Here is a 19,307-nt window from a genome sequence, read left to right on the forward strand (position 1 = left end):
ATAATCCATGTCTTGCTGATATGGGTCAAAGGATAAAAAGAAAAATGAAGATAATACTCATTTATCTTCTGAACTTACTTGTTTTGCAGAGGGAAAAGGAAATAAACATTTTTTTCCATTTTACTCCACGTTTAAAACTGTTTGTTAAAATTAAACCTACCTTAGGAACGGCTAAAGAAAAAATGTAATTGCTGAATTAGTACTTCATGAAATATGTTTTCCATATTAAACTAATATTCAAGCTCAGACAATTATTATTATAAATGTTCTTTGTTAATGTGAATATATTCATATAAAAGCAAAACTTTACTTAATTCATTTATTCTGCTCCTAAACCATCCAGCAAACAACAAATATTATTGAAATAAGAAAATGCAAATAAGATCAATTTGAGAAAAATGTTTATTTTGAAAATTTAAAAACAACAGAGGTTAGCATAAGTTTCAAGCCAATTATATAGTGTAAATCGTAGTATATTATTACAGTAATATTACAGTATTGACCATATGTTAAACATAATGTAATCTTTACAAACTATAAATTCTGATTTTTTTTTGTTACATTTTAGTCTGTTGCCTGCAATATTGTAGACATTAGAAATACAATGGAAATATTTTTAGAATTCATCAAAACAGAATATTTATACTGCAATAAAACTTTTATGTAACACACTGGGACTCATGTCTGCTACTCATCTTAAAATCACTGAGTTAATATATAGTTTAATGACAGAATGATAAATACTTGTAGATAGTATACTGCAGTTTAGTGATACGACAAGGAGAATGAAAATATATTCATCTTCAACATGTTATTCTGCAAAGTTCACTTTTGCCTGTTTAATAGCACTGGTTCTGGTTATTGATTTTTTCACTCTACTTACAAATCAATTTTGTTTCATCTTGATTTTATTTTTAATTGTTTAATAAGTAAATCTGAGATGCATTGTATATGCATTTCAAAATTGTTCTCTATCTACATTAAAAGCAAGCATATTTTACAAAATGTTCATATTTACTGTTTTTTTTCTTTTCACAGTATTCTTATTCCTACATTAAAGTGAATTTAAATAATCTGTAAAATGAGATAAACAGCAATGCAATGCAACTAAACCTGGAAGTTTTTAAGTTTTCATCGGCTCATTCTACTCCTTTTAACGATGAACAAAGATAGTCACAGGGATAGACAAGATTGCAAGTAGAGTGAAAAGGATAATTCTGATTACAGTCCAGGTCCTTTTTTCTTCGTCTTCTTCACAAACATTTTCAGAATCTAGAATGAGATGCCAAATATCAATGCTAAATAAACTTTTTCTCCTATTTGAAAATCAAAGTGTTGTTTACTCAAAGTTTTGGATGACATTCTGGATTTTGAAGAATTTACTGACTGCAGTTTAAGCTCAATCATCTCTTAACCTTTTTTTAAAACTATTCCTTGGTCTCTAAATTAGAGAAAAAGATCAAAAAAGTAAAGATCAGGCTACGGTTTCATTTCAGAAAGGTTCATGCAGACCCAGGTTTTTTTTTAAAACTTCAAAACTGCAGTAGGAGTCGGGCACTGACAATGGCATCAATGTTATCACAGGTAAAATAGTCTAAGCAATCAAAAAACACAGACGGTCCAGTTATTTCATGATCAGGCAACACAGATAAAAAGGGAATGTAATGGTTTGCTTGAGTTTTACAAGAAACTGGGCATTTTATTATAGTAAAGCTTGTGATATTCTTTACCCCGTATTAAAAATGTTTTTGATAAAATGCCCCATAAGAGGTTGTTCACTGACCTAAAAAGACAAGGAGGGGGAGCTATTTACTAAAGGGCTGTATGAAGCCTGATTTAATTCTTTTTAATTGTAAACATTTTAATATTGGAAATATTTTACTGATCATATTTTCCTGAACTGTGTTTAACTTATTGTAATTAGTCTACAAGTTGAATTACAGTGGGTACGGAAAGTATTCAGACCCCCTTCAATTTTTCACTCTTTGTTATATTGCAGTCATTTGCTAAAATCATTTAAATTAATTTTATCCCTTATTAATGTACACACAACACTCCATATTGACAGACAAAAAAAAGAATTTTTGAAATTGTTGCAGATTTATTAAAAAAGAAAAACTGAAATATCACATGGTCCTAAGTATTCAGTCCCTTTGCTCAGTATTTAGTAGAAACACCCTTTTGAGCTAATACAGGTAATATATTGAGCTAATATAGTCAATATGGGGTGCTGTGTGTACATTAATAAGGGAGAAAATTAATTTAAATGATTTTAGCAAATGGCTGCAATATAACAAAGAGTGAAAAATTGAAGGGGGTCTGAATACTTTCCGTACCCACTGTAACAAGAAAATAACTGTATTAGGTATAGAAAACAACAGTTAAAGGTTTGTGTTTACTGTACCTGTGTACATCTTTTGCAAGACAAATGACTTCTAGAAAAAAATTTGAGGTTAATGTTATTAATATAAATAAATAAATAAATAAAACTTATTTTTTATTTTCAGTAGTCAGTGGTGTGTTTTCATTTATCCTGCAAGGAAGTCCAATGTTGAACCATTAATTTTGTGTCAGGATTTCTAATATTTTGATCAACTATTGTACTATGTTTTGCTTATATTTTATCTTTATTTAAGTGATTTGGCTGGATCTACCATAAGGATGATTTGGGTGCACATGTTAGGGATCTGCTCGCAAGGGGGCATTAGCATATGCAAGAAAAATATGCCTAATAACAAGAAAGGCCCAGGTTTTCAGGCACTTAACAGCAACTCACTATCCAGCAGTGTCCCCACTTCGATCCTCACATGTAAAACCTGTACAATCCAACCTAAATTAAAAGATTTTTAAACAAAAACATGAGGGGTAGAGCATGATCAGAGCAGATGTAACTGGTCACTTTTATGAGATGGTACATTTGCTTTGTTACTGGGCCACAAAAAGAGAAAAAGTCCAAATGGATGGTCATTTAAAATGAAAGGCCAGTGGTGCAGTGAAAAGAAAAAAATTAAAAAGAGTGAAAACTGTAAGACTTTAGTTTTGTTGAAAAGTATATCTGCCATTTTAAGTTTAAATATATAAATGAACCAAAATTTACAGAGAGTCAGAAAACAGCAAGCATCTTTGCTTCTAGTAGAAAGAATCCGTATTCTGATAGCTTTGACCAAGACGTGAACAACAATGCGGAGGACAAAGAGACACACTCATCAACATCAAAGCCAAGAGAAGGAATCCTTATATGGTATTTTATTTTGATTGGACATTTAAATGTTTAAGTGAAGTTTCTTTACTGTGCTATCAGAAGGCAATTGATTTCTCACAGATATGATTTTGCTTTCATCAGACTGACAATTTATCACATTCATTACAATACACTAATGAAGAAAAAACTGACCATAAAGTTGACCCAATAAATTTTGGATTTTTTTTCTATTTCAATGTGTGTACCTAATTTTTTATTGATATGTGTGCTGTTCATAATGTGTTAGTATATACACTTGACTGATTGGGAAAGGGTGGGGTTAGTAAGGCAAGGGGGTCCTTTCGAGCTCTTGGGGTTCATGTTGCTTGTATTATTAGCAAAAGATGTTAATTTCAAAAGCACCAGCAATGGACAAACATTTTAAGGACTTTTTAAATAGAGTAATTTAAAATGAAGCTGTCATCTATTACATGAATTATGTTTTATTTCAAATAACTAAGAAAGATATGAATTATTATTCAGAAAGAATTCTAACCAGAAAGTTTCACTTGTCACAAAACGAGACAAAGACAGAAAAAGGTTTGGGGCAGCCACCCATGTAATTCGGTATCCCGGCTGCAACTTCGTTTTTCTTTTAAATATCAGCACTGAAGTGCTTACAACAGAGTCCAAAACAAGACTGACACAGAAGGGAAAAGGGAAGGCTTTTAAAGGGGGAGACAGGAAGTGAGGTCATAAGGGTCGGGCACGTGTTCATCGTTCATTGGTTCAGTCCCGGATGTGACATCAGGGGCCGGAGCTGGCAAGGTCTGTCTCCATTGGCTCGGTCCCAGAAGTGACGTCCAGAGAGACAGGTGGAACCTCCCGGGTTAGGTCTACAGGGAAGTGAGAAAGAGAGTTAGTGCGCTCTGCCACATCCCGGCATGGCTCAGAACTGCCTTAACTCGAGCCCTTTAGCTGCCTCCCATGCGCGCGTGTGTGACACACTCTATTAAGTTTTTAGTTTGATCACTTATTTATGGTGGTTCTTCATAATTAGGGAACTTAAAGTGTATATGCTTAGTCAATAAGTGCAGTCATCTTATATAACATGGTCATCAAGATGTTATTGATCACACTGAAATAGCATCATGCCCCTAGCACTTACACAATGGCAATAAATAAATAAATAAATAAATAAAAACAGACACCCAAAATAAAAAATAAATAAATAAAAATATATCAGAATATAAACATGTTAAAGAGATCCTTCTTTAATCAAGAAATGTTTATGTAATGCCATGAATGCTATTATTATTATCATTAATAAATATCCCTTCTCACCTAAAATATCCATAGTCTAAAATCTCAGACCCCTCCTCGAACCGCCACCTTATCGTGGTGGAGGGGTTTGTGTGTCCCAATGATTGTAGGAGCTCTGTTGTCTGAGGCTTTATGCTCCTGGTAGGGCCACCCAAGGCAAATTGGTCCTAGGTGAGGGATGAGACAAAGAGTGGTTCAACCAAACCTCCTATGAAGGAGTAGCTTCAACTCCCACCTCCGGCAGAACTTCGACTTCGTTCTGAGGGAGGTGGGGGACATTGAGCCCAAATGGGCCATGTTCCGTGCCTCTATCGTTGAGGCTGGTGACTGGAGCTTTGGCCGTAAGGTGGTCGGTGCCTGTCATGGTGGCAATCCCCGAACCCATTGGTAGACACCGGGGTGAGGGATGCTGTCAAGCTGAAGAAGGAGTCCTACAGGACCCTTTTGTCCTGTGGGACTCTGGAAGCAGCTAATAGGTACTGGCAGGCCAAGTGGAATGTGGCTTCGGTGGTTGCTGAGGCAATAACTCGTGCATGGGAGGAGTTTGGGGAGGCAATGGAGAATGACTTTCAGACGGCTTTGAGGAGATTCTGGTCCACCATCCAGCGTCTCAGGAGGGGGAAGCAATGCAATGTCAACACTGTATGTGGTGGGGATGATGCGCTGCTGACCTTGACTCAGGACGATGTGGGTTGGTGGGTAGAGTACTTTGAAGACCTCTTCAATCCCATGAATATGTCTTTCAATGAGGAAGCACAGCCTGGGGACTCGGAGGTGGGCTCTCCCATCTCTAGGACTGAGGTCAACGAGGTGGTCAAAAAACTCCTTGGTGTCAGGGCCCCGGAGGTGGATGAGGTACGCCTGGAGTTCCTCAAGGCTCTGGGTGGTGTAGGACTGTCTTGGTTGACACGCCTCTGCAACATCGCATGGACATCTCCTCAGCCTCCCTGGAAAAGTCTATTTGGGGGTCCTGGGGCCTCATGCATAACGCTGTGCGTAGAATTCGCACTATAACATGACGTAAGCACAAAAGCTGAAATGTGCTTACGCACAGAAAAATCCAGATGCAGGAATCTGTGCGTTCGCCCACTTCCGAGTTCTTCCGCTACATAAATCCCGATCAGAGTGAAAAGTAATGTTTGTGCACGCGCCTGCTGTCCCGCCCCAACTTCTCCCAGAATTACGCCTCTTTGAATATGCAAATCAATATAAATAGCCCTTAAGCTCAGCGTTCTGTGAAATGACAATAACAAAAGCAAGAGGGAAAATGGAAGAATTATAGCGAATACCAAGTGAAGGCTAAGAAAAACGTACTATTTGTTGGTTTAAACAATGGTATAAACAACAAAAGGAAGTTGATCAAATGACATAGAGTGTCGGAGAAACTCACAAGCTCAAGTTCACAAAGTCGCACAGTGCCCAAAATAAAAAAAAAGTTGTCAGATATCAAAGTTTCCGTGAAAAGGCGAGTCATAGCCCACTGTCTGAGTGTCATATGAAAGCTTATTAGGGTACAAAGAAAAAAAAAGGCAAACAGTGTGGAAAAAGCACGAAATGTCAACTTCAATCTCAAAATTTCCACTTTAATCATGTAGTTTATTTTGTCATTAAAGTAGAACATCATAAACTTAATCTTAAAATTGTTTAATTAACTAGTTTCTCAAATTATATCGTAAGTAAAGTAGCATGTTAAATGCTTTGTTTTGTATGTGTTCTTCTATGTGCTCTATGTATGTGAATCATTAGTGCTTTTTAAACCGTCTTTTTCTACCTCCGACAGGACACAAAATCCATTACATTCGTGATATTACAGCTCTCTGAATCATTAAAATACTGAGATGTATATGTGATATCATTTTCATGATGATGGGAGTTAAAGAACGGTTATTAAGCATGGGAACATGGTGGCCCAGTGATTGCGCGCAACTTTCGATGAAATAATCTATTGCAGCAGTACTCAGGGGCGGCTCTAGGCTCGTGGCGACCATGGGCAGAGGAAGAATCGGTGCCTCCTTCGCCCGCCAATGTCAATATGATATCTTATGCACGGCAGATGGCCACATCCATTGTGGACACTGCATAGCCACCTCGTGCTCATGACACAAGCATTTAACTTTTGCTGAAATTTGCTGTTGCGTTTTTAGTTGTGTCGTTATTTTCTCTTTCTGTTTTATATTCAATATGTATTGGTGTGGTGGCCCCTGGGATATGGCGGCCCTGTGCAGGTGCACAGTTTGCACATGCCTAAGGCCGCCCCTGCAGTACTGTCTCTTTCAAACGTACTAACCTCCAATTCCGATCCTTGCTTTTCTTTCTCTAAGTAACCGATCGCCACACAATCAGCTCTGTAATGGACGTTAAACCATCTGTAAGCTTATAACGCCGGTTGTTCAAAACTTTTAAGGAACATTGAAATATCTTCGTAGTACATGTTTAATTATTCTTTCCTTCACGCCAGTCCCAGTGAAGCATACAGTGTGAGGCAGGAACTATCGTAAGTGGAGTGCCAGATCCTTGCTAGCATAGCAACACCATGTCCTTTAATTATTAATGATATAGATTATTTAAATGAAGTTAAAGTTTTATCTGTATAATATAATAAACATATTTTGTTGCATTTCATCTTAAAAATTATATCGTCATCATATGTAAATACACTCTTTATAAAGTGGCTCAGGTTGTGCAATATTATAACTGTACTGCAAGTTTACAGTGAGGTAACTGTACTAATAAGTACTAACAGTTCTACAAGGAGCAGTTGATGGACTGATTGAGTATGTTTAGAGTTCTTGGGATGAAACTGTTTCTGAACCGCGAGGTCCGTACAGGAAAGGTTTGAAGCGTTTGTCATATGGGAAGCTGTTCAAATAGGAACCATGGCCAAGGCAGCGTGTACTTGATGCTTATATTGATAATTCTCTTTCTGATCAGCTTCTCCGAGTGGTGCAGTGAGAGTAATATGGAAAAAGATGATCCGCTGTGGCAACCCCTAACGGGAGCAGCTGAAAGAAGAAAAAGAAAGTGCAGTGAGAGTAACAACGATAAAGCAGTTATGGTATTTGGAATAGTTTGACCATTTCGTGGACTATTATATTGTTACTGGTTAATTATAATCAGTTGCATTAAACTAATAAACAATATGCGGTTAATTTCAGTGTATTTATAAAGCTGCATCAGGAAAAGAAAGGATAACCACAAAGGAACAGTAGCACTGCTTTGATGCTGGGTGCTGCCAGTCTGCAAAACCGAGCGGAGAACTTGCGTACGACAGGGTATGAGGTACCGTGGAAATGTGTGTGGTTTTATGCCAAGTTTAGGTTTTATATATCGCGATTTGAATGTGGAAACGTTCTTACACAACATTTCTCTGCGTATGCACCGTTTATACATGAGGCTCCTGGAAAGGAGGGTCTGTCATATAGTCGAACCTCGGATTCAGGAGGAACAGTGTGGTTTTTGTCCTGGTCGCGGAACAGTGGACCAGCTCTATACCCTTAGCAGGGTCCTGGAGGGTGCATGGGAGTTTGCCTAACCAGTCTATATGTGTTTTGTGGACTTGGAAAAGGTGTTCAACCATGTCCCTCGGGGAATCCTGTGGGGAGTGCCCCAGGAGAATGGAGTACCGGACCCCCTGATAAGTGCTGTTCGGTTCCTGTATAACGGGTGTCAAAGCTTGGTCCACATTGCCGGCAGTAAGTCAAACCCGTTTCCAGTGAAAGTTGGACTCCGCCAGGGCTGCCCTTTGTCACAGATTCTGTTCATAATTTTTATGGACAGAATTTCTAGGCGCAGCCAGGGCATTGAGGGGGTCTGGTTTGGTGTACTCTGGATTGGGTCACTGCTTTTTGCAGATGATGTCCTGTTTGCTTCATCAGGCCATGATCTTCAGCTCTCTCTGGATCGATTTGCAGCTGAGTGTGAAGAGGCTGGGATGGGAAACAGCACCTCCAAATTCGAGACCATGGTCCTCAGCTGGAAAAGGGTGGAGTACTCTCTCAGGGTAGGGAGTGAGATCTTGGCCCAAGTGGAGGAGTTCAAGTATCTCGGGGTCTTGCTCATGAGTGAGGGAAGAATGGAGTGTGAGATCGACAGGTGGATCAGTGTGGCATCCGCAGTAATGCAGGTTCTGCATCGGTCTGTCGTGGTGAAAAAGGAGCTGAGCCGTAAGGCAAAGCTCTCAATTTACCAGTCGATCTATGTTCCTTCCCTCACCTATGGTCATGAGCTATGGTGATTGACCGAAAGAACGAGATCGCGAATACAAGTGGCTGAAATGAGTTTCCTTCACAGAGTGTCTGGGCTTTCCATTAAAGATAGGGTGAGAAGCTCAGTCATCCGGGAGGGGCTCAGAGTAGAGCTGCTGCTCCTTCGCATCGAGCGGAGTCAGATGAGTTGGCTTGGACATCTGATCAGGATGCCTCCTGGACGCCTCCCTGGTGAGGTGTTCCGGGCACGTCTAGCCGGGAGGAGGCCCCAGGGAAGACCCAGGACATGCTGGATGAATTATGTCTCTCAGCTGGCCTGGGAACGCCTTGGGATTCCCCCGGAAGAGCTGGAAGAAGTGGCCGGGGAGAGGGAAGTCTGGGCATCTCTGCTCAAGCTGCTGCCCCCGCGACTCGACCTCGGATAAGCGGAAAAGGATGGATGGATGGATGGATGGAAATAATCTCAGATCCACAAAAAAACTGATTGGCCACTGAACAGACATACAGTACCATTGAAGTCAATACCAATTGGAATATTCATTCAAAAATTAAATAATTTACTCATTTACATAATACCATATTCTATTTAGCAAAACTGAACAAAGTAGAGTGCTGATGGACAATAGGAAAAATTACATGTAAGTTGCATCTAAACCAAACAAGTTTAGGGGTTGGTTAGATGGATATTCCTGAGAATCGGAGATAAATAAACTTTCATTTATGATTTTTCCAGACAAATATTTTCAAGTACAAAGTAACTGTATGCTTTCAAAATCTTCAATAATTATAACAGGAATGGAGGAATCCTTGTGAGTATATACACAGTATGAATGACATGCTAACATGTTAGCTTGATTGTGGGCCATGAAATGTAAGGAAGCAATGACTGACTTGTGGTTAACATTAACATGAGTTTATTGTTTAAGGAGCATTTAGCTGCAGCAATGCTATTTAAATGTGATAAAATATTCAACTAAATGGTGTTATGTAGCCTCTGTAAACTCTTAAAAATAAAGGTGTCAGAGTTGTCCTTCAGAGTGATGTCATAGGGGAACCATTTTTGGTTCCTAAAAGACCCTTTCACATGAAGGCTCCAGAAAGAAACTTTATTTATTTAGATGTGGAACATCTCCATTAAGTAATAAACCTAGAGTAGATGGTGACAGATATGTAATTTGCCAATGAGATCCTGATTTTAAATGACTCTTGTTGCACAGTCACACAGGCTAATTCTAGGTTTTCTTAATCTGTAGTGCCCTGCTAGGTAGCCTACAACAATTTAAAGACTTCATGTTTTTTCAACCTATTAGACAGTTTTGCAAAGCACAAAGAACCAACTTCATATACAAAGAATCTTTCCCAGAGTGACATTTTTTATCAAGCAAAGGTTCAACAAGGAACCACACAACCTAGTAAAGAACCTGAAGTGTCATTAAAGAACAAGTATTTTTAAATGTGTAGCTTAGCCATAAATGTTTGTGATATGAAGCACATGACCACATAATGAAAACGATGGAGGAAATGTAAGGTGAGGCCCTTCCAACCACAAGGCCTTGTGCAGTTTCACAGGCTGCAAAGAGGTTTAAGTTTATTTCTTTACCGAAACATGAAGTCATTAGCACACACATTTTTTATGTTGCACACTACTAAAGTATTTGTATCTAAACAGTTTTCATATTTTGTTGCTTTAAAGTTTGTGGTCTTATCATCTGAGGTAATGCTATTACAGTGGTTTAAATACATCCATCTGTACATGTTCAAAATGACAAAAGGATTAGAAACATCTTAAAAACAAAGAGGAAATCTAATGTTTTCAGATCGTTCACTCTGGTAAAACTCAGAGTACTTGCTCTCAATCGAATATATATTTGTCTCAATCAGAATCAAAGAGAATTTAAAGAAAATCTCTATTTTCATATAAAATTGTTCGGATTAGGATCAAATTAAGGGACCAGTCCATTGAGACAGCACCGAGCAGAACTTACTTTAATACTACAGTCAATAATGGCGGTCTAGGAGGGTGTTGAAAGGTGAACAGTAAATGTGAAAGAGCTCTTAAGTTCAACGGCCAATAGACAGAAAATGTCCAAGATTCCTCAGTATCTCCAAAGAGTTACAGGGTGTGTCACAGTAAAACGAAATGCCTACTGTTGCATGATTTTTTTTAAATATCACAAACAAATAGCACAAAAATACCCTTTGACAGAAGAGCTAACTGGAAATACTTAGACTAGCATATGTCATTTGATATAAAAGAAAAAATATTGAGAAATCTCTCATTATCCCCAAAGCTGAAAGGATTATATGAACAACTAATAAGTATAAAAAAAACTTACCAATGCTGCAGAAAAAAAAGTAATTAAAATAAAGGCAAATAATACTGCAAAGATGGCATGGTCTGTTAAAAACGGGTATAGAATTCAAGATTTATAGAAAAAATGTTGTGCCTCTTTCAACGCCTCTTTAAAGTTTGTGGAACAAAATTGAAAACAGCTGCCTTTGACATATCCCTGGAAAGTCGAGAACTTGAGATAAACAATGTGAACAAAATGAATAAATAGAAAGTACCTTGAGATGACATGAATCTTTAAATGCTACATGTAGTGTACTTTAAGTAAACAGGTTTGCATATCTATGCATTTTACATTTTGTTATTTCACTTTCTTTTCTTTTTGGGAATTTTACTGCAATGTTTGGTACCACTAGAGATAAATTTTCGAATTCAACATTTGAAGGAAACATTATGATACAAATGAGTTTACTGTATTTAGTACTTTTAGAAAGCACCCTACAATGACTTGTTCTTTCACATTGGTTTCCATGATTGCTTTCGTTGTTTTTTGTTAATTTGATTTTCTTAGCTCCACTTACAGCTTTGCCAAAGTAACTTCTCCAGGGTATGAAATATTAACTTAGAGCAGAAGATGATCTCGGTGTTGGACAATCATTGGAGCTCAAGGATAGAAAGACCCTTTCTTCTTATTAGACTGCCCAGCACAAACACACATAATACTGTAAAATGGCCAGGAGGAACTGGACAGCCAGTTGGCCAAAATCTCCAAAGCTGTGTCTGTGTCTGACTTTGTCTATGATGTTCTCTTCTGTGACTTTGGACATTCCAGAGGTTTATTTTTTCCATGGATGCTGCTACCTGCAGTTTTTTGTTTTCCATTTCTCTCTTCACAACTGGTCATTTGGAATTAATAAAAATAGATTGTCAAGTATTACTATTACCATACTATTTATGTTAGTCAGTTTGAAATTGTTGTGTTTTACCACATTTTTATCCTAAGCTGTATTTTGCATTTGTGTATGTCATGTCATTAGTAAGGGCGGCATGGTGGCGCAGTGGTAGCGCTGCTGCCTCGCAGTTAGGAGACCTGGGTTCGCTTCCCGGGTCCTCCCTGCGTGGAGTTTGCATGTTCTCCCTGTGTCTGCGTGGGTTTCCTCCCACAATCTGAAGACATGCAGGTTAGGTGGATTGGCGATTCTAAATTGTCCCTAGTGTGGGTGTGTTTGTGTGTGTCCTGTGGTGGGTTGGCACCCTGCCCAGGATTGGTTCCTGCCCTGTGTTGGCTGGGATTGGCTCCAGCAGACCCCCGTGACCCTGTATTTGGATTCAGCGGGTTAGAAAATGGATGGATGGATGTCATTAGTAAAAGGTGTAATTTTTATTTTACCTGTAAACTTACACTGCTGTAAGCATGTACTTAGTGAAAATATTAGACTTTCATGTGTCAGTTTTACAGTGTTATACACATATCTGGAGTATAATGTTTCTGCTTTATTATTGCAGCCAGAGAAATGTATGTAGCCAGAGGAGATATGTTTGTTGTACATTATTTTTATACATAGAACTTTGACACTAAAGATTTTTTTCTGCAGCAGTTAAGCCAATTGGCGTTTTCTATTAAATAAAATGTAGTTCAGTATTTTTAATTTGTCAGGACTGTTAATACTGTACTTGTGCCTAAGTTTTATATTCTTCCTTTTCAGTACGTTTTCACTGTATATTTGTTCCCATGCAAGTTCTGGATAGTTTATATGAACATTGATTATTTTCTGAGTGCTGGTCTCTTTAACCAATACTACAATAATAAAATTAAATAAAATAAAAGGTGAATAATGGTGAATGGATTAACAAAAACGGCTGTTAGTGATACTGTAGTTTTTAATGGTTTTGAAGGACGGGTAAGCTAGTATTTAAATAAAAAGAACATTTATGTTGTGCTGCCATTCGTAATTAATTTCTAGTCAGTGCATAATACCATGCTATTAATACAATTTACTGCAATTTACTGTAAGAGCAAAAATTTCATTGTATTTTGCAAAATAAGCAAAACTTTAGAAGTTAAATTTTATATGTTCTTCCCCAAGCATTTGGTTCTCAAGCTCACCTGAGTTCGGTTTATTTTCTGGCTTTCTAACGATCAGCCGTGTGCCGTTCCCAGTGCCCTTCTCTACAAGCAGCTCTACCTGACAGTAGTACGTGTCCTGATATTGCACCAACGTTTCAAGAATAGAAATGGAGGCATCCTTGTCTCGAACGAACGTTTTATGGTCCACTCTGACGATTCCAGTGGGGGTGTGTCGCTGTTTACCTCCTTGCCTTTAGCTGCAGGTTTACCAGCTCTGTACCATCTGAACGAGCCGATTGTCGAACTCCCGAGGGCCTGAAGCTGCAGCGCAAGTGAGCCGTTTCTCCCGCCGTCACGTTGATCACGGGGTCCTGCTGCACCTCCAGCTCTTTACAGACGCCTGTTGAAATATTAACAAAACAAAGCCTACATCTAAATCCACAAATGACACATAAATAACAGGTTTACTTATAAATATTGAAAAATAAGGATAGACGAATTTTAAATAAATATGGAAATCTGTGTATCTTTGTCTCGGTAAGTTAAAATGTATCCTGCATGATACTTATTATTGAGAATATACATTGTAACATGGAGGACAAAGCCTGCATTCAACTATTTAGTGTATTTATTTTAAAATATTTTGAGCAATTATTTTCAAGTTTTTGTTTATGAAGAAGCAAGTAAAAAGCCATATTAAAGTTAGATATTGATGAGTGTATATCTATTACATGCATAGTAATTGCAAAATAATATATTTCAGCATTTCTTTCCGTAAATATGAAGCATTAAATTAATCAAAAGTTTGAGATATAAGCAATTTATGTTATAAAAATAAATTCTAACAAACTTTTGGCTTGTGGTTAGTGTTTCTGTTTCACAGATCCAACATCCTATTTTCATCTCTTGGGCCTGGTCATTGCCTGTGTGGAGTTTGTACAATCTTAGATATGTTCATGAGTTTTTCCTCCAGGTACTCCCATTTTTCACTAAAAAATGTTTAGGGTAAGTTAACTGACAAATCAAATTTGTCTGTTTTAGTGTGTGATTTTGGATGAGCCCTGCAGTCTGTCCAGGACTGTTTTCTGCCTTGTGGTCAGAGCTGCCAGGGTCTCCTATGACATACCATACCATACCATACCATATTTATTTGTTGAGCGCTTAAAAACACAGCATTACAACTGACCAAAGCGCTGTACAGTTACAACAAGCAGGACTAAAAGGAAAATATTAAAATAAACATTAAGAGAGAATTAAAACAGAGATACTAAAAACAGGTCAAGGGACCAAATAAAATAGAGACAATAGCAAAAGGCAAGTGGAAAATGAAACAGGTTAAGAATTAAAAGCCAATGTGAAGAAGTGCGTTTTTAGGCGAGATTTGAATGTGGCGACTGAAGCGGCTTGCCTAACCACTAAGGGGCAGGAGTTCCAGAGCCTGGGTAAACAGACGGAGAAAGCCCTTTCACCGCGAGCTTTAAAACGTGCCTTGGGAACGGTTAGGAGCAGCTGATCTGCGGATCTAAGAACACGAGGGGGATTGTGACAATGGAGCAAGACACTCAAATAGGCGGGGGGCTAGACCGTTTAATGCCTTATAGGTTAGGAGGAGAATCTTAAAATCGATTCTGAATCTAACCGGCAGCCAGTGAAGGGTTTTCAAAATTGGTGAAATGTGTTGGATTCTGCTACTTCCAGTTAGAAGCCTTGCAGCCGCATTTTGAGCCAGTTGGAGTCTAGAAAGTGTGGCTTTACTGATACCAAAAAGGCAGGAATTAGAGTAGTCAAGCCGGGACGTAATGAATGCATGAATTACTGATTCCAGGAGGTGGTTAGAAAGAATAGGCTTGAGTTTGGCGATTCGCCTTAGATGGAAAAAGTAGGATTTTACTGTGCTGTTGACTTGAGCATCCATTTTCAGGAACGTATCCATGGATTCAGGATTGTAAACAATATGGTATAATAAAACAAAGAAATATACATTTTACTTGATTCAAATTTAACTTTGGTCACATTGCAGATAGTTGTGTGTTAGCTTAGTTGAAGCTCTAGATTGGCTGAGTGTGAGTGAATGTGCACTGCAAAGGATGCCTTACTGTTCTGCTTTGCTGCCTGTCTTATATCCAGTACTGCCAGAAATGGCTTTGATTTTCAGCAACTTAAAAAACTTAAAACAGTGTTTATTTTTACAATGTTTATAACACAATTACTTTCATGTAAATAGTGGGACGAAAATGTTATAACTTGAAAAAAAGTCAATACAACAGAATTATTGAAGAGAAAGCAAGTAGTTGATGCAACCACATTGACAAACTAACTTATATTTTATGTCTTTATGCCTCAAAAAAAACTATTTTATATAATGAAAAATATTTTTTAACATATCCCTTTACAAATCATTTGGTTATGATGTGGCACTTCTCTTCCAAATACAGTAAAATGTTTAAAGCTTAAGTATACAGGAAAAGTGTATAATGCAGCAAAGATGAATGGCTAATAAATAAAGGATTTGTAATAAGTTTTATAAGGATCTTTTATACGTTCTTTATTTTACAAGAACACAGTGTTACAGATGGGAATTGGTAAAGGTTTAATTTCATATAAACATTAGAAAGTAGTTACACACACAAGTGCCATAGACAAATGAAATGTTACCATGTAGTCTGGCAGATCTTAATAATTGAAGGATGTTCACATTTCAGTTTGGTGATGTTCTGCAAAATTTCAATGTATAACACTGGCAAGTTCTTTTCGGCTGATTGATCTGTTCTCACCAAAATTCTTCTAATTCAAATAACTTTACACTGGTAATTTTTTTCTGCACTTTACTGTCTATATTAACATTTAACTTATAGTCTAAAAATATCTTTATGATAAGTTAAAGTAACTGAAAAATTCTAGGAGAAGTTTAATATAATTTGCAGTATGGTAGATGCAGTCATTGCAGCCATGGCAGTAGATTATTTGTGACCATTTTGTGTGGCACCATCACAGGGTAGTTTGCAAATCTAACAATACAATTTAAAGCGGAGTATATCAACAAGCGCATACAAAGAGAAAGTAAAATGTTCAAAACGTTTCCGCGCTTTAATATTTTCATTGGAAATGGTGAAGGCGGGAGGAGTAGTAATAGGGCATTAGACAGTTGGTACGGTGATGGGAAAATTGCATCAGAAATGAAGGTGACTATGTAGAAAAAGTGCTTGTAATTTGTTTTTGAAATTCCTAATAAATAGAATTTAAAAAAAAGTGCAGAAACTTTTTGAACCTCCCTCGTATCAATATCAGAATTGGAAACAGCAAATGTCCAATCCCATAGAGGAATACACTGTATAGTAAAAATTAAGTCATATAAATAAAAAAAATATATAGAACATTGCAATATAATTTCACATAAAGTTATTTATTTTTAAAATGCCAGGATTTTTTTTTCAGTTATGACTATATATATTTACTTTGATAGAGGATATTGAATTTAAATATTTTTGACAAGACATTTGTATGTCATCATTATATATCAAATATACTTTTGTATCCTCTTTTAGAAATAATCTGGACTTCGCATATTTATTAACCAAAGACAAATCTACTTACCCATGCAGATGTTAAGAAGTATGAAGAAGGAAGACTTTTTCAGCAACAGGATATTCTTCACCATTTCAATGTGACACCTCTTGCTGTTAGATTTCTTTCTCTAATGCCTTCTCTATTTTTTGCATGACTGAAATACAGTAAAAGTCCGCCTCTTGCATACCAAACGCCTAAACCTCAAAGAATCCAAGGCTTGCATCACATTTTGCTATTCGCTACACAGAGAGTTGATTTTACTGTTAATATCAAAATTACATACACAGTATTAACAATTAAAAAGGATTTTTGAGTTTCAGTGCTTTAAGGTAAAATTTGAGTTTCAGTGCTTTAAGGTAAAACGTACCACAAAAAATTTCAGTGTGCTCTTTGTTTTTCCATATTGTATACTGCTTGAGTCTAGTGTCATCCTATAAACTTTCAGACAACTCCCCATCTTTTGATGATTGCCAATTAAAGGTGTTTTTGCTAAAATCAATAAATACATCTTTAGTCTTTGTAATATAAATTTGTTGAAAGGGTTCATCACACCAGAAAAATTCATGAACAACTGGGCTATTACACATTTCATTCTCATTATGCCATGACATTCTCAAACCTTTGTAGTCTAATTCATAGTTACTGTCCAAGAGCCAATACTAGCAGACATGGGCTCAAGTCTGGAAACAGGTTTGGAGAAGGAAACAATCCATGTCTGGACCAGCTTTGGGCCAATTTGGACTAACACATCTTTGGTGATATAAGAAAACCCATTCAGACACACAATGAATAGGCAAACTCCACGTAGAGAATGACCAGAACCAGAACAATGGAGCTTGGATGCAAGAAGTAGAAACACAAACCACTGTGCTACTGTGCCATCTTTAGTCTCATAGTGTATTTTCAAAATAAAAGACTGACCTGCAAATACAGAAATGTACATAATAGATAGTTTAACCACAAGGGTTGCCACCAATCCCCAAACCACAGACATAATATTACCCTACACATTTCTGGGTTAAAGTAAAATGTTTTTATTTGCCACAAACACTTTTCTAATTAAATACAAGATAAATACACAAGTACATGCAGATTCTCTTCCTCCTATTCGTCCTCCTGATTATTCTCGCCAGTTGCCACCCAAATCTGACTCTTCGAGTTGAGACAGCAGGCTTCTTTTGAACTGGACCAGCATTAAGGTTTTTAGGCTGCTTGGTAACTTCCTGATAACTGCAGCTGCACTTTAGTAAGGCGAGGCACAAAGCTAACAGCCTGTTGTCAGATAGCAGGGTGACTGCTAAGGAATAAAGCCCAGCATGCTGAAAACTGTGTTGTTTGCTAGTGAATGTGCTGATAGTCACATACGGCGCTATACTGTATTACAGAACCAATCATACTAAATGCCAGTATTTTGTTATGTAAAGAGGAACTTCTGTAAATTGTAAAGAAATGAAGGGAGAGGTTAGTGTTTTGGTGCAAGCTGCTGAACAAGGGACTCCCTCTTCAAAGAGAAATAAAAATTTCTGTGATGAAGCTTCCTCCTGCCTGGTTTCTGAGGTCTCCAAAAGAGGGGTTTTGAGTGTCAACTTCCACAACCAGTCATTCTCTGTGAGGCATTATACAGATGTATTGCCATTGGTATAAAGTTGCGTTCCTTGACATACTTATACTGAATAATACAGTACTCACCTAGAGTGTCAGTGAGAGGATGCACAACATTATTCTCAATGGAGCTCAGTTTTGTTTTCATTTTCTGCTTTTCTATAGTGATTACAACATTCATTTTAATATGAAACTATTTCATATGGCTGCAGTAACATTGTCACTATTCCTTTGGCAGATCACAATATTTATTAGGTAAAATCAGAAGCAAAGGGTTCTTTCAATTTTGCCAAAACTGAACAAAAACTGAGTGTTAAGTATCATTGAGGAGCTTGAAGTTAATCGATGGGATTAACATGTTTAACATAAATGAAGGCACCTCATGTTATTGGCTTAGGAAAGTGATTATACAGTAATTGTCTAATGAGTTCACTCATCTGAGCAAAGACTCTTGACAGAACATGTGTTCTTATTTGATTGATTATATTTGGAACAAAGGGACTGTCATAACCTGAATATTTTGGCCAGAAACTGAGCATCTGGACTACAAAATTTGTTTTGCAATTTTTTGTAGTTTTTTGCTTTTGCTTTTTATGGGATGTGCTTATTTTTATTGTTATGATGGTGATGTCATCACATAGCCATTTTGTGCTTTTAGGTTCTTTATTTTTTGCCATCATTTGTGTTTATTCTGGTATAGAAATGGGCATGTTACAAATTCCAAAATTAGAAATTACAAAACACATGTCCTCAGGCTCTGCCTGTGAAAAATCCAAGCTTTGGATTATTTTTTTTTTCTAGTGAGGATGTAGCAATTCCCAGCAGTCTTGGAATTACTGGGCCATTTGAGTGTCTGTGCTGTTCATGTTAGGGCTTCTGGGAGAAAATAGATAAGGTGCTGAATTTAAGAAGCTCAGGAGGATGGAATTCATCTTTTGTGCTCTTTATTACACTGCTTTCACCACTACCTAAACATATTCATTTGCACATCCTTTACCACGGCCCTTGAGGATTGCATTTTTTTCTGGATTTGTGTTCTGTATGCTCTGCTTGGTTTGTTCATGTGGTTTC

Source organism: Polypterus senegalus, chromosome 11, assembly GCF_016835505.1.
Source record: "Polypterus senegalus isolate Bchr_013 chromosome 11, ASM1683550v1, whole genome shotgun sequence".
In the NCBI taxonomy this organism is placed as follows: Eukaryota; Metazoa; Chordata; class Cladistia; order Polypteriformes; family Polypteridae; genus Polypterus; species Polypterus senegalus.